This window comes from Pelecanus crispus, chromosome 1 (assembly GCF_030463565.1).
Source record: "Pelecanus crispus isolate bPelCri1 chromosome 1, bPelCri1.pri, whole genome shotgun sequence".
Lineage (NCBI taxonomy): Eukaryota > Metazoa > Chordata > Aves > Pelecaniformes > Pelecanidae > Pelecanus > Pelecanus crispus.
The window spans coordinates 34,699,100-34,711,829 of record NC_134643.1 but is presented as its reverse complement, the minus strand read 5'-3'; positions in this window follow the sequence as shown (position 1 = coordinate 34,711,829).

Sequence of the window (12,730 nt, the reverse complement as noted above, 5' to 3'; positions counted from 1 at the left end):
CCTCAGATACTGCAGAACTGTTCTTTGCCTGTATGTAAAGACACAAACGCACAATGTTATATATACCCAGAATTGTCAGAGCTTAGGAGATACTTGCACATTACAAAAATCAAATCACTGTAACCTTGTCATCACTAATTTTTACCACTTCAGGCTTGACTAGCAATGAAAGTTTCAATCAAAAGATACTGTTAGATCCAGGTAGAGAAAAACTGAAAATTCTGCCCATTCCAATGTAAAAACAACAAACATATATACATTATAGCACAAGATTTTTACTCTCAAATATTTCTACACTATCTCTTTAAAATTACAGCTCTGTAACGAGGCATGACAATACAGCATGACAGGCTACATGAAACTCAGAGTGCTTTTCCAGACACATTCCAAAAAATACAATACAGATTTCACAAATGTGCATGCTAACACTAAACTGAATCTTTCTCCTTATAGAAGGATGGAACAAGCCTGTAAGTCCAGTGAGGTCTTCTACTGCCTCATCTCCTGGAAGCTTACAAGCATATAGCCCAGCAGCATCAGAAACTTGTGCTTATATGAAGGAATAACATGATGGAAAAGTGCTAGAATTAATCCTTGCAGGTCAGGCAAGCCTGTGGAAATCTTTCCATTGACTTCAGGGAGTACACCTATAATTAAACATATTTTTAAAACCAGAAATTACGAGTGCCCTGAGCACAGACTGTTTTGTATGAATACAAAAATTGTATTTTGAAACTTGCCTACTTATGAAGGACTGCTATGGAAAAATGCAACTGAGCATGGTTAATGTTTCAGTTGTTTGCCATTTGGTTTCTTTTTCTTTTATTCGCAACAAATTAGTTGTTTCATCCTGTTGAACCACTTTGTATGCACAAAGATACAAGGCCTTTGTGTTGTGGAACACCACAATTATTTAAGGGACACAGAGTGTAGGAAGAAAAGAAAAAAAAAGGAGTATCTAATAATACTGCTTGTTTATTGCAGCATGATCCTTGAAGGATACAGTGTACTTAATTGAACGGTACAGATTTTTGCAAATGTCATATGCCCTGCAGGAAAAAAAAAACAAACCCAAATCACAGCAAAAGACCTACAAAACCCAACCAATTACTCATCCCTTCTTGGACTTCCGACTAAGTACCACTTTGCAAACTCAGAAACAGATGGAATTACAGTGTCTCCCTTTAGGTAGTCCCTTCAAAATTATTTAACTCTATAATCTGATATATATTTGTAAAAATACAAGGAGTCCTGTATCCATTAAATCAAAAGGATAAAAGAACCTCTCAGCATATTCTGATAACACATTCAGTAAATAATAGAAATTAATAATGTCGCATTTGCATAAATTGTATATAAAAAAACACATTAGAGAGTTTAAAAGTTGGCACGAGGAAGTGTCAGCCCTTTGAAAACTTTATGAATAAAGTGATTTAAAGGAAGGGCCATTGGCCCAGCAGCCTAAGAAAACACCACTTTGGGGAGATTAAACTGCCTTTAGAGCCATAAGGATGCCCAAAGCTATGTTACGTTCTCCTTCCTTCCTGTTAACGGGAAGAAAAGTTTTGGTATTTCCTTATGTGTATGAACCATCTTAAAGCCCGAATGGGGCTGGAAATAAACAACTATATGTCCTGAGGTTTTTGGCAGCTGCCGGATACCCGAGAGTTCTCAGACACCCAACTGAAGACGCGGCTCCCTAGGAAGCGTTTTCCAGCGTAAGAAGCCAGTATTTGAAATAGCAGCAGTGCTAAACCGCTAATAAAAACCCCGCTCCTCACTGCCTCAACGCCGAGACGGAGGGTGCCGAGAAAGCCGCGCACCAGACGCCCCCCGCAACCTGTTAAATCGGCCCATTCCCCCCGCCCCGGCGCAGACCCGGGCACCCGCGGCCGCGCCACCCCGCGCAGCGCCAGCGCCAGAGCCAGGGCCAGGGCCAGGGCCCCCGCAGCGCCCCGGCCCCGGCCCGGGGCCGCCCGCCCGCCCGCCCCGCTCACCGCCACGGGGGATCCGGCGCCGCGGGCGCGGTGCTGCTGCGGCCCGGCTCCGCGCCTGCCGCGCTGCGCAGCTCTGGCCGGCGGGCGGGCGGCCCCGCTCTGCTCCGCGCCGCGCCGGTAGCCCCCCCGCTGCCGCCAGGGCCCCCCAGCCCCCCGGGCGCTGACAGCGGCGCTGGCGCTGCCGCGGCGTCCCGCCCCCCGGCCGCCGCGGGGAGGGAGCGGCTGCGGCGGCGGCGGCGGCGGCGGTGGCCGTGCCCCTCCTCTCCCCTCCGCTCCGCTCCGCTCCGCTCCGCTGCCGGGCGCGGCCGCGCCGGCCCCAGCAGTGCCGCAGCCGCGGCGGCAGCGGGCGGCGCCGCTGCGGCAGGGTCCCGGCGCCGCCGGCTGCCCCTGCCTCTCCCTGCCTGTCCCTGCCTGTCCCTGCCTGTCCCTGCCTGCCCCTCCCCCGGAGCCTGCCGGCAAGGACCCGAAACGTGCGCGTTATTCCCGCGGGTGTCTTTAATTCCCCCTGGAAAATGGTGGCCTGGGAGCCACGGGGGCTTATCCAGCCACGGGAGGTGAACGAAACCGGAGCGACGCTCGATTCCCACCGGTCAGACTTCGGTATGAAGTAAATTGGCTATAGAAAATGACAAAGATGGGAAATACGGGGTCAAAGCTGGAGGCCTGATACCCCCAAGCAAAAGCACAGGGATGGCAGTAACAGCCAGCTCACTCGGGAAGATTTAGGAAAACCCTCACGTTTGGGAGTGGGGGGAGGTCTACACGGGTTTTGCTCACATGCAGGGGGGCTACCGTGAGGCCGCGGCCAGTCTCCAGGGTGCACACAGTCACCATTGTCACTGTGTCGGGCAAAATGCCTCCGTGCAGCCTGACAGAGTTGTTGACATTGCACTTCAGCCGAATTGTCAACCAAAGCCTTTTTATGTGGGCTGTGGTCCCTAGTGCCAGTGTGCTGATATTGCTGACATCCCAGGAAAAACCTTTACAGGATGCTCTTAGCATTGCATTATGACTGGGTCTTAATGCAGTACGTACTAGTTCTGCTCCTTGCTGAAGACAGATGAAACCAACTTAAAGTTGCTGCTAGACACAGCCTCAATGTATTGTTGTGAAAAGTCAGGTAACTCCCTTGGAGCAGGTAATTGAAATACAGCATCAAATTTAAAACACAGATATACATTTGACTGCTCCAGGCCAAGGTACAGAGGAATGTGGCCAGGGTCCACTGAGGAATGTGGAAGGGTCTTTAGGTCAGTCATCTTGTGAAAGACCAGCAGAACCAGAACAAGCACCAGATGAAGACCTGTGAATCCCTTCTGTACTTGCAGCAATATAGTTTTATATATTTTTGTAAATAAACATAACTGTTGAAGGTATCTGACATAATCACTACATTATCTTCCTCAGTGGCATAACCTTTGAGACCCTCGATTGTAGGTAGAAAGATGCAACAATCAATATTTAACGCTAACCCCCCTCAAGCTATCCTTACAGTAAACAGAAATTTAAAATATTCAGAGGCAAAAAATCATCATGTGCAACAAGAGAGTACAGAAATACAGCATACAGCACTGCCTGTTCATGCAACAGTTCTGTGTGCACTGCCACACTTGCAGAAATCAGTCTCCTTCTGTTCAACGAATGAGAATCCACAGAGAAGGAGGCAGCACCCACCACAAAACAGATCACGCTCTTCATGCACCTACACACTAAAAAAAAAATCTCTTCAGCTCATGCTGAAGAAAAAAAACCCATGCTACAACTACAGCATTCATGCACAGTTTTGCAGATAATAAATCAGTGAGCAAGTTTTTGAAGCCACTATGTCAATCAAATGAAAATCACCTACTTTTCTATTAAAATAACCAAAAGCATAAGTGCGCCATGTACCTCCCCCAAATTTCATGTTGCAATTGCTTTCTTAGAGAAAGCCAATTATTTTTCCGAAAAGTGTAATATTTCACTCATATATTAAAAAAAAAAAAAGCTGGACCACTCCTATTCCTTTTTATAATCAAGCAATCAAGATTTAGTTGACGAAATACATACCTGAATAGCAACAATTAACAAATAATCTAAGTAGACAAGACTAATCAGGCCCACTCACTAAAAACCAGGAACTGCCAGCAACCGAAGAACATAAAAAAACTCTTTATCTACCAAATTATCAGCAACTGAACAGGCCAGCAGTAAAACCGGTAAGTTGAACCTAAAAAGCAGGTTGAATCAGGACAATGAGTCATCTTGAAATGCTAGTTTCGATATTTGTGAATGAAACTATTTTACCAGCATTTCTACTATAAAACAGCGCTTGTGTAAAGGCTATCCTTTTACACTCAATTTCCAGCAGAGAGTTGTGAGTATTGAACTAAATATATATATATTGTACTGCAGTAGCAATTTCTGTAGAGTCATTTTACACTCTAATATGAGGAATTAGCCTTCTGCACATTAGTTTGTAGGTGGAAAGTTCTCTTACAAGACTCTGCTGCCTCAGACGACTCTGTCTGGTGCAGGAACACGCGCTAAGCTGCAGTATGTTCCAAAATAATGATGCTGTACTAAGAGACAGGTTTCTTTGTTTTTCTATGCCAAAGCAAAAGTGCTAGTTTTGTCAGTGAAAAGGCTGCAGGTCCAAACTAAAGAGACTCATGGAATCACTCTATTCAAAAACAAAATAAAAGGAAAATGCAATTCGTTATAAAATCCTGTGTACCCAGGGCTGAAAGGTAATTCTGGAGATTGGAAAAAAATGCTACAGCTTCATCTGAGAAAGCTCTCTGATATCCCATGCTATCTGTACTGACTATGTGCTTAGCTGCTTGATCCATAAAACTGTCGGTCACTTAACACCCATGAAATTTCACAGAATCACGTCATAGCTGAGGCTGGAAGCAACCTCTGGAGATCCTTTAGTTTCAGCCCTATGTTCAGAGCAGGGCTGTGTCCAGTTGGGTTTTGAGTATATTCAAGGTTAGAGACTCCACAACTTCTCTGGGCAATCTGTTCCAATGTTTGACCACCCTCACAGTAAAAAGGTTTTTTCACCTGTTAAGTGGAAATTCCTGTATTTCAGTTTGTGCCCATTGCCTCTGAGAAGAGTCTGGCTTCATCTTCTTTACCACTGCCATCAGGCTTTTAGATACATCGATAAGATCCTCTCCCTTGAGCCTCCTCTTCTCAAGGTTAAATAGTCCCAGCTCTCTCAGCCTGTCCTCCCACTCCTTTCATCTGTGGTTGCACAAATGCCTCCTCCCTGGCATGCTGCTTGGAAAAAGTACTTCATTCCCTCAAACCTCGAAACCCCATTACTCAGGGACTGTGCTCCAAAAGTATTTCTCTTCCATCCCGCTGCTGTGGGTTGACCCTGGCCAGCAGGTAAGCACCCATGCAGCTGCTAGCTCACTCCCCCTGCCTTCTTCCCCAGTACGACAGGTGAGAGAATAGGAGAAAAAGAGAGAAAACTCATGGGTCGAGATAAAGATGGCTTAATAAGTGAGGGGCAAAAAGTGAGAATTAATAAAACGTAATAAGTAAGAATGAAAAAAAAAAAAAGTGATGCTAAGGCCCACAAGCAGACTGCTGCTGGGTCAGTCTCTGATAGCCAGCTTTGAAGCCAACTCCCATCCTGCCCTTTTCCTTTACCCTGTTTTATTGCTGGGCTTGATGTCATGCGGCACAGAGTATCCCTTTGGTCAGTTGGGGTCAGCTGTCCTGGCTGTGTCCCCTCCCAACTTCTTGCCCACCCCCAGCCTATTTGCTGGGACAGGAGTGTGGGCAGAGTGGGAAAGAGAGGCAGCCTTGACCCTGTGCAAGCACTGCTCAGCAACAGCCAAAACATCGGTGTATTTTCGACACTGTCTAAGCCACAAACCCAAAACACAGAACCATATCGCTGCTATGAAGAAAGTTAACTCCATCCTAGGCCAGATCCAGTACACTTGCAAAAAACATGCTTGGAACAAAAGATTTCCCCCTTTGAAGTTTCATAGTAATAGTTATGGCAGCCCATCTCAGGTATACCACTCAAGATCTATTCATTATCTGCATCCCCAACTTGTTTCTTACTGTCTAAAAGAAGAGAAAGCAGCACATTAAAACATGAAACAAATAGAGAAAAAAAAAAAAAAGCTGACAACAGTTAGTGTATAACTAAAGAGTTAAATAATTTAAGAACTTAGAAAAGGCAAAAATATATATCCCATGGAAAGTAAGAACGTTAAGTTAATCAGAGACAATGAGATTGCAAATATTAGTATTGTTTTACTGCTAGATGTGAAAAATAGAATTGTCTAAAAGAATGTGTGTCTTGGTTTCAGCCAGAATACAGTTAATTTTCTTCCTAGTAGCTGGCATAGTGCTATGTTTTGGATTTAGTATGAGAATAATGCTGATAACACACTCATGTGTTGCTGTTGCTGTTGCTAAGTAGTGTTTATACTAGTCAAGGACTTCTCAGCTTCCCATGCTCTGCCAGGTGCACAAGAAGCTGGGAAGGGGCACAGCCAGGACAGCTGATCCAAACTGACCAAAGAGCTATTCCATACCATGTGACATCATGCTCAGTATAGAAACTGGGGGGGGGGGGGGGTTGGCTGGGGGGCAGCGATCACTGCTCAGGAACTGGCTGGGTATTGGTCAGCAGGTGGTGCATCACTTGGTTTATATGTTATTATTACATTGTTGTTGTTGTTGTTATTATTATTTTCCCTTCCTTTTCTGTCCTATTAAACTGTCTTTATCTCAACCCACAAATTTTACTTTTTTTTCCCCCCATTTCTCTCCCCCATCCCATCAGGGTAGGGGGAGAATGAGCAAATGGCTGTGTGCTGTTTAGCTGCCTGCCAGGTTAAACCACAACAATGTGGAACAGCAGAAATATTTCTATTGCATATCTGGAAAACATAAAGAGTGCTCTCACACTATATAACATTTAAATACTTCCCACTAAATCAATAATATGAAAGGATAGTAAACAGCAGCAACTTAAACATTTATTTTTAAATGGCAGGTTAAAGACTTACTAGCAAAATAAATGAAAGACATGATAGACAGCAATGTTAATCATTAAATTTGTTTCCTAACTTCTGAAATGCTGAGGAAATTTCATAGAACTACAAGTGGTAGTGGAATCTTGGGATCTGGGTGATTAATATGTGCTTTTTTCAACAGACAACCAGCACACATGTAGCCTAGATAAAATCACTGAAGAACTGTCTAGTGAGGTGAACTTACACCACTAATTAAATACCTTTTAAGTGCAACTGCTGGCCATATGGATGCTTTCAACTAACAGAACAACCAGATGTGACTTCTGTACTAGGAAAATACAGGAATAATCAGCTTGCAGCTACATTGATGGTTGCATATACAGAATTAGAGAAAATACAAATTAAGAAAAAGTGGAATCTGAGTTCAGCCTTCAATGGATACTGCTTAATCGCACTGTCCAAGTTTATTGCAATGGTAAAAGAAGATTTCAGAAAGGTAGGGTTAAAGCTGGAAGACAAAAGTTCAGAAAAACAGCGTAACAGAAGGTCTTTGGGAAAATGTGACTGATTTGGGAAAATGTGACTCTAATGTGACTGAACTCTACTAAGAAAAATATAACATCACATGTTCTAGAATCATAGAATCGTTTAGGTTGGAAAAGACCTTTAAGATCATCCAGTCCAACCATTAACCTAACACTACCAAGTGCACCACTAAACCAATTCAGGGTAGAGTAGCAATTTCGTGTTTCCTGGCTTGGTGGCTGGATTATTTTTTAATGAAAGTAAAACTAGGAATCACTAAGGTTGGAAAGGACCTCTAAGATCATCAGTCCAACCATCAACCCAACACCACCATGCCCCAAAGTGCCACATCTACACGATTTTTTAACACCTCCAGGGATGGTGACCACCATCTCTCTGGGCAGCCTGTTCCAATGCTTGACTACTCTTTCCGTGAAAAAATTTCTCCTAACATCCAACCTAAACCTCCCCTGATGCAGCTTGAGCCCATTTCCTCTTGTCCTATCGCTAACTACATGGGAGAAGAGACCAACACCCACCTCGCTACAACCTCCTTTCAGGTAGCTGTAGAGAGCGATAAGGTCTCCCCTCAGCCTCCTCTTCTCCAGGCTAAACAACCCCAGTTCCCTCAGCTGCTCCTCATAAGGCCTGTGCTCCAGACCCTTCACCAGCCTTGTTGCCCTTCTCTGGACACGCTCCAGCACCTCAATGTCTTTCTTGTATTGAGGGGCCCAAAACTGGACACAGTATTCCAGGTGCGGCCTCACCAGCGTCAAGTACAGGGGCACAATCACCTCCCTGCTCCTGCTGGCCACACTATTCCTGATACAAGCCAGGATGCTGTTGGCCTTCTTGGCCCCCTGGGCACACTGCTGGCTCATGTTCAGCCGGCTGTCGACCAACACCCCCAGCTCCTTTTCTGCTGGGCAGCTTTCCAGCCACTCTTCCCCAAGCCTGTAGCATTGCATGGGGTTGTTGTGACCGAAGTGCAGGACCCGGCACTTGGCCTTGTTAAACCTCATACAGTTGGCCTCGGCCCATCGGTCCAGCCTGTCCAGATCCCTCTGCAGGGCCTTCCTACCCTCTATTCCTACTATTTTGTTTAGTATGAGCTTTATATTCTTTTTATATAAGCAGGCCTCACGTTACTATCTGATAGGAAAATAATTTAAGCTTTTTTGGTTTATTCAATACTAAAGAAAATTTTGATTAACAATAATGAGAGGTAATGGAAAAACATAGGACTAAAAAAAGTTTGTTTTCAACTATTGTATCTCATGATGTTCTTCCAAAGTGCAATGAACAGCTGTACTCTGTATAACTCCAGTATAACAACACATTGCCTCCGTAAAAAAAGTCTGAAGGCTTTACTGTGTCGTCATATAAAATATAAACTCCCTGTGTCTTGATGCTGTTTCTGTTAGAACAAAAATAGGTGTAGCATGACATAAAAATTGTGTATCTTGACAAACATACTGCTTTTAAGCTCTAGCACAGTGTGATAACTCAAATGATTAAATGACTTTATTTTCAAATCTCTGCATACCTGAAATTGGAGTATGTTATCTAATACACTTAAAAGGAGTTTGAGAGCTGATCATGCACTTTGATATATGACTGACTGGATTGGGGGAACAGAAACACGGCTAGGGCAGGGAGTACTATGAGGCACTGGCTGCTGTGTTGGGTGTCTCGATAGAGGCTATGGCAAACCAGACACTGCACTAATACAACTGAGGAGCAAATCTGTCCCTGCTGAAGCAGACACATACAGGTGTCTTGTGCAAAGCATGGCTTCTCCAAGCAGTGGATCAAACCCCAGGAATACAAGTGATTTATGCTTGCTAACAGCTTCGATGTGACTGTCCAAATGGTAGCACCTGGTGAATCAGAACTATAACCTCACTGAAAATAATCAAAGGTACCAATATTAAACATGAGAGAGCTAGTCATAGTCTGAAGATAATTAATAAGAGAATCATACATACACTATGCCTAGACAGCGGGTTTTTTTTCTGTCAGATTTTTAGTTCTGGACAAGTGATGAGAAGACCAAGCTTTGTGACCTTTCTTTAAAGCTTCTTCTCATCATATATAGGGATATGCAGTATCTATTATGCAAACAGACAGGTTTTCAATGGCCAAAGAATAGCCTGTGACAAATGCCTGTTATTTTTAGCTCACACTAATGCACTATGAAAAAGCATAGTTATGGAAAAAAAAATACAATGATAAATGTAATAATTTATTTAGCAGCTGGAAATCCACTGAAAATGGTCAGGCACTTTGAATAAGTGCCCAAGAGAACAAGTAAGAATGTCAAATGTCAAGTCAAAATGTCCTTTGTTTGTTTATTGAATCTCATTTATAAGAAGAGCAGTGAGTGCACTGTAGAATCTTCTGGAGCTAAAATGTACTGGAGACCTTCAGCTTACGCTGAGACATAGCATACATCTGGGTTTGTGTGTGCCTGTGAGGGTCTTATTCTGCTGAAAACCAAATGCAAGGAGCTCAGCATTAACAGAGCAGTCTTAAATGCTAGAAGGGAACAATGCAACTACTGCAGGTTTCACTGCAAGTCCTTCTCCTACCTTTCCTCTGCATTTCTGTCTATTTAAACAGTAAGCACTGAAGAGTAAGGATCTATGGTAGTTTTATTCTGTCACATCTCAGAATGCTTTCTGCAAACAATTAGTAATAAAATCCCTAATTGGCCTCATGGATACCTTTTGGGATAAAATTTCCCATGTTTTCTTGCTAATATTTTAATAGTAATCTATGGGTAGAAACTGGGTGTCACTTGTGAGTGACTCAGGAGAAAGGCCTGTCTGACTGAATTCCTCTCCCGCAAGTCGGACCCCATGAGTAGCAGGAATCCTTTGTGCCAGGTCCTCCCATTCTTCCACCCCAGCTTTGACATCTCTCAGAAGGTCCTCATGATGCCTACATCAAAAAGTGGAATTATCTAACAACAGTTTGAACCTTTTCTTAGAAATTTAGGTAAGAGTGTAGAACAGCAATGAGAAGTATACAAGGAGCCACTCGAGGGAACCTGATATTCGGTCGATAAAGAACTGGTTGGATGGTCACATCCAGTGGGTAGTGGTCAATGGCTGAATGTCCAGATGGAGATCAGTGACGAGTGGTGTCCCTTAGGGGTCTGTATGGGGATCAGTACTGTTTAATATCTTCATCAATGACATAGAGAGTGGGATCGAGTGCACCCTCAGCAAGTTTGTAGATGACACCAAGCTGAGTGGTGCAAGCTGACATGCCTGAGGGATGGGATGCCATTCAGAGGGACCTGGACAAGCTCGGGAAGTGGGCCCATTTGAACCTCATGATGTGCAAGTGCAAGTGCAAGTGCAAGGTCCTGCACCTGGGTTGGAGCAACTCCTGCTTTCAATACAGGCTGGGGGCTGAAGGTATTGACAGCAGCCCTGTGGAGAAGGACTTGGGGGTACTGGTGGATGAAAAGCTGGACATGAGACAGCAATGTGCACTCGCAGCCCAGAGAGCCAATGGTGTCCTGGGCTGCATAAAAAGAAGCATAGCTAGCAGGTTGAGGGAGGTGATTCTGCCCTTCTACTCTGCTCTCATGAGGCCCCACCTGGAGCATTGCGTCCAGCTCTGAAGCCCTCAGTACAGGAAAGACATGGACCTGTTGGAGCAGGTGCAGAGGAGGGCCACAAAAATGATCCAAGGGCTGGAGCACCTCTCCTACGAGGACAGGCTGAGAGAGCTGGGGTTGTTCAGCCTGGAGAAGAGAAGGCTCCAGGGAGACCTTACTGTGGCCTTTCAGTACTTAAAGGGGGCTTATAAGAAAGATGGACTTTTTAGTAGGGCCTGCTGTGATAGGACAAGGCTTAATGGTTTTAAACTAGAAAAGGGTAGATTTAGACTAGATATAAGGAAAAAAAATTTCATAATGAGGGTGGTGAAACACTGGACCAGGCTGCCCAGAGACGTGGTAGATGCCCCATCCCTAGAAACATTCAAGGTTAGGTTGGATGAGGCTCCGGGCAACCTGATCTAGTTGAAGATGTCCCTGCTCATTGCAGGGGGGCTGGACTAGATGACCTCTAAAGGTCCCTTCCAACCCAAACTATTCTATGATTCTATTAGATCTAATATGTTCACAGCCATACATGCCACAGAGAAACAGTCAGGAATCTGGGATCTCAGGAAGGACAAGCAAAATATCAAAGAAAACATAAGACAAAAGACTGAAATTTTCAGATATTGATACTCCTAGGCTACAAGGTAAACAGCCTTAGCAAGGCCCAGAGGCTCTGCAACACCCTAATTAAGAGAGGAAGCGACTTAGGACTTCGTGTCTTCAACACACAGTGCAAAACAATGCCTTGGCCACAGTCACGTTTGCTTCATCTGGCATTAGTTTGTACTAACTGTACCTCATCAAGGGAGGAACCGCCATCTCTGTAGCGATGGAAAACACGATAAACAATTGCACATACTCAGCATAGTGCTGGTGTTTCAGCTGGTAGTATTTCACAATGATTCAATGCACTCATCTAAAGTAAATATTAAAAGAAAGTGGAAAAAGGTATGAAAGGAATGTTGCCCAGCATCTCTCTTTTGAGTTCATCAGGCAAATTACTGGATCCATGCTAGTGCTGCACCAGTTTATCATCCTAGATCATCTACCATTAAAAGCACTTCACATATTCCCTACTAGTAGAGTAGTTTAGAGTAGATCCTACTATTAGTAGAGTCCTGTTTGCACCAAAGTCAGTGAGAGAATTCTTAATGATTTCAGTAGGGTCATGATAACCTCCATGTAATGTTAGGAAAAAAAGAAATATAATCTCTAATTTTTGTAATATGCATTTTCACCTAAACATTGTATCTGTCTTCTAATTGTTTTATAAATGTTTGTAATAACAGGAATATTTGAGTGAGGAAATCTTTGAGAAAATGGCTACCTTCCAGAGTACTCAAAACTACCTACCAGCTCATTACATCATGCAAACATCGAATACTGCTCTCTGCTCAGACATGACTACTGGCCAGACAAGCCACCCACCCGCAGGACGTAATTACCAGTCTTGGCGGATAAGGTCTGCTCTAAATGTAGACAGCATTGTGTTTGGTGGCTCTCTGCCAGGACTCACTAGCTTTCTAAAAGGGTCCTTCTACAGTCACCAAGTGCTGGGCTGTCAGTATGATCATCCAAATGGGACTGAAACAGTCCCG